Source organism: Notothenia rossii, assembly GCF_949606895.1.
Source record: "Notothenia rossii genome assembly, chromosome: 4".
Taxonomy (NCBI): Eukaryota; Metazoa; Chordata; class Actinopteri; order Perciformes; family Nototheniidae; genus Notothenia; species Notothenia rossii.
The window spans coordinates 42,291,719-42,296,239 of NC_136902.1; positions in this window are offsets into that span (position 1 = coordinate 42,291,719).

Here is a 4,521-nt window from a genome sequence, read left to right on the forward strand (position 1 = left end):
TTGTGGGCTCAGACTGGTCCTGAAGCAGAACGGTGTGAACCGGTTTATAAAAGAGTGTCAGGACCAGCTAAGAGAGGCGGGTCATCATACTTGTTCATCTCTTGATGCTGCAGGGCTTTGTGGTGGTAGGAGTGGGGCTCACTTTCTTTTAGATGTAACCAATATTTAATTGATCGTTTCTGGATTTGTATTAATAATGGAAATGTGCCTATAATCTCTCTCTCTCTGTCTCTGTCTCTGTCTCTCTCTCTCACACACTCTCTCTCTCTCTCTCTCTCTCTCAGGTTCAGAATCACCTGCACACCCATATACTTTATGTATAAGGACACACCACTGAATAACATTCAGAGGATGAGATTTGATGTGCTTATTTTTCAGCGACCTCAGCAACAGCATAGCGAAAGCAGATTTTAGAAACCATTTTTTGTATATCTTTATTTGCAGTGACATGAACGCAAAGAAAATATTTAGCCTATGTTAGAAATACCCTCGACATATGGATGAGCAGAGGCATAGCCCAAAACTCCGGGCCATAAGCTTTCTCTGTGGGCCCCCTTCCTCTCTTGATCCATGTCTCTCATGCATCTTTTGAAATGTATTTACAAATGATTGAGCCAACAACTGTACACATGAATCTGTTCTATCTAATCTATTCATGTTTATTTAACTATTTATCATTCCAATGGTTTAAGACAAAGCTAAAAAAAATCACGTCTTCATTTTCTAACCACTACAGTGAGAAAGTGCTTAGGCCTACTGTACAGCATAATAAAAGACAGCTGAACAAGACTTCACTAGTCAGGTGTATTTGCATAAATAAAAACACTCACACAATCAGAAAGCATACTGTATAGGCCAAAAAGCTAAATAATTAAAACTTTAGAAAGCTGACAAAACTTTACAAGTTATTATTTGGATATATGAATATGATTGATCTAGCAGTTATTGAAGACATTTGAAGAATGTCTAACTTCAAACTGTAATGTAGCCTATCTTATGGAACTGATGCTCACGATATTGGAGTTCATTCCCCAGTAAATACCCACTTACGGGTCTTCTTGTTACCAAGATCACTGATTAGGTCTAAAACCGCCAGGGGTCGCTGTACCTAAAACCGTCAATACGGCGCTGGGTAAAATGCATCCTTTATTAGAATGCATTGATTTTCAATGTAGCCTTACAATGTTCTTTTATTTATCATAGAACACAGGGTTAACACTGAGTTTGATCGCACTGTGATGAAACATTATACGAGTAGAATCTATCTATCTATATACCAATCTATCTGCCTATCTATCTATCTATCTATCTATCTATCTATCTATCTATCTATCTATCTATCTATCTATCTATCTATCTATCTATCTATCTATCCATCTATCTATCTATCTATCTATCTATCTATCTATCTATCTATCTATCTATCTATCTATCTATCTGTTACAACAACAGGCGTTGCTACACGTCATGTTTACGCGCGAGATCAATAGCGCGAAAATCACTGCATTTTCAGGCTTTGCAAAAAGTACGGCCCCGCCCACTTTTTGGGGAAACAACCAATAGAATGAAGCTGCAGCGTCGGAGGCGGCAGTAGCTGTGTCCCAATTCAAAGGTTATGGCTAGAAAGGATCCGTCTAGTGTAAATATGACGTCACGTTCTCGTTGTAACTCTCGTTGGAGCGGCTCGGAAAAAACATCTACAGCAGTGACATGATGCAACATACACATTCATGCAGCAGGATAATAGTAAAACACTGAAAGGGAACATTTTATTGCAACAGGAGCTATCTTGGGACTTTTACTGTGACAACGTTGACTTGCCTGTGACTAAAAAATAAAACCCCAGTGTTGGTGATCTACAGTGTTGTCATTCTTCTTTGAACAGCAAGACCACTAACACCCTATTTCAACAATCACACTCCCTGTCATTGACATAATTAATAGATCGTTTAGCTTCTCACGATCATTTGCTGTGGCCCACTGATGTTAACGATCGTAACTGAAAGGCTGCCTGCCAAACGTAAACATTCAGCCACGTGACTTGCAAACTCTCGCGAGAGTTTTACACTAGACGGATCTTTTCAAGCCTCCTCCTGAGGACCCAGTCCTCCGCGGACTGCGAAATAAGCCGGTCTACGGAGCATGTCCTTGTACGTCACCGGCAGTTACTCCTACATTTTGCCGCCCCCGTCACCTAGCAACCAGCTGCAGTCACAAGTGCCGGTAATCATTTCTGACACTAGGCAAAATATTTTCAAACTGTTTTCAAACTGTTTTCAAACTGTTTTCAAAACTGTTTTCAAAACTGTTCAATATGGAGTCAGATCTAGCTGTACTTATTTTGGTGTTATATAATATGTTTAAATTATTTTCCCGAGGTCGCAACAGGCCCCCGTGAAGAGGGCTTTATTCTCCCCGCGCATCTTGATAAATTCCGCAGTCTGCTCCTTGCTCCCTATCAAAACAAAATTGTTGCAGTAAGATTTGTATAACAAAAACAGTTAAATAAATAAATTAGCTTTATAATGAATCCCAACAATATGAAAACCAAACAGGGTTTCGAAATATTTTCACTTCATATTATTTTATGTATGTAATTTAAAGAAGACATCTCCAATTGACCTTTCGCAAAGCCACGCCCCCCCTTGGTTACTGTTGCTAGTCCGACAAGCTGAGAGCCAGATGCGTTAAACAAAGCCATAATGGAGGGTCTCCGTAACGTCGGAGTCGCCTTAACAGACTCATTTTGGAGCAATAACGCAGCAATATCCTCCAGGTCCCGACAAAAGGGGCCACAATACGCTATGGAGGGTTATATCCACAGTATAAACATTAGAAAAGAGGGAGGCACAACATCAATAGAGGCACTTGCATACAGGTCGCAGTGCAAGAGTGAAAAACCACATGAGCTGTATGTCAAATTCGACGGAATTATTATTATTATTTTGGAATAAAACAATACAATCACAAGAGGCATTAAATGTTGTAGTTTGTCTAAAGTTAACTACCGTTTCCTTGGTGGCTTTCTGCATCCACCTTGTTGTTCCTTTGTGGGGGTCGGGGTGCCCACTTGTGCAGCAGGATTAGGGAAGTCGGCAGTAGGCTTTCCATTAACAAAATGCTACAAAGATTAAAGCAAAATATAAATGAATGATTGCCTGTTGGCTTTCTTGTTTGTACTTTGACCACAGGTAGACTAATAACGGAACTCAGCTGTTCAGACATTATTATGCATCAAGTGATATACATGGTCAAAACGACCTAGAAGCACACAGCTTCCAGCTGTAGTCGTGTGACTTTAGCTAACGTTAGTTAGTGAAATTAGTTAATTAAATTAGTTAGTTAATTTGTGAATGTAATCTTTGCTAGCTAGCTAGCTACGTTAGCACGTATTTACCTTGGAGCAAACGTATTTGTGTTTGTTGATATTCGCCATATTCAGCTGGGCATGGGGCCTGCCACATTTCTTTATCCACTTGCGGCATCTCTCCTCTCGGGTTTTGGTTTTAGGAAACGGGTAAAATATCACCCCCCCCCCCCTCTAAGCTTATGGGATATCTGCTATCCGATTTGCAAAGACCATAAGCACAACGCTTCACCATTTTCGCAATGAATTTGAACGCTAAGCTTTTCGGACTTCCACAGGGAGCCGCGCACGTGATCGAATATGATTGCATTTAGGGGCGTGGCTTTGCGAAAGGTCAATTGCCCGTATATTTAAATACACAAATTAAATAGGTTTACTTTTCTTTCATGTCGTTTACTATTTGGGTGAGTACATTTAAAAACGAATCCAGCTGAAACCGTTGTAGCCGTTGATGGGACGTTACAAGCCATATATTTTTTTTTAAACTCATTCGTCACCGTCACCCATTTCATCCTGGGATATGGTACACCGTGGAGTGTACATCAGATGTATCCTCTAAATCTGGGGAAAGAAGGCTGCATTTGCGGGCCGCATTCGGAGGAGTCTTGTCTTTTTTTCAGCTACAGACTAGTAGATACAGATACATGTATTTTGTATGTAAAAAGATAGTCTTTTATATTTGTCTTATCAAATCTGACATACAACACACATATATATATATATATATATATATATATATATATATATATATATATGTATATTGTAGTAATAATGATGTCACCTTTACATTTAGATGTATATTTTGTTAAAAGAAAACAAAACTGTTAATTTATTTTTTGGGAGAAGGGGTGGGTTAAATACATGTAAACTTCTTCCCACGCCTTTTCCGATGTGTAATTAGGTAGATCATTTGTTCATATATAATTTGTAATTCAATAATATTTACTTTATCAATTTGATACTGCTTACGTTTCTACAGGATCATTCTACAGTATCATAATTATTTTGTTTCATTTCATTATTATTATAAAACATTTTTTATTGTATTAAATCAAATGTGTCTTTGAAGAGGTGCTAGATTACTGAAAAATAACTGTTAATGTGTTTATGCACCAGGCTGCAAAAGATAAACAAGCAGTTTGACCGAGAGGCAA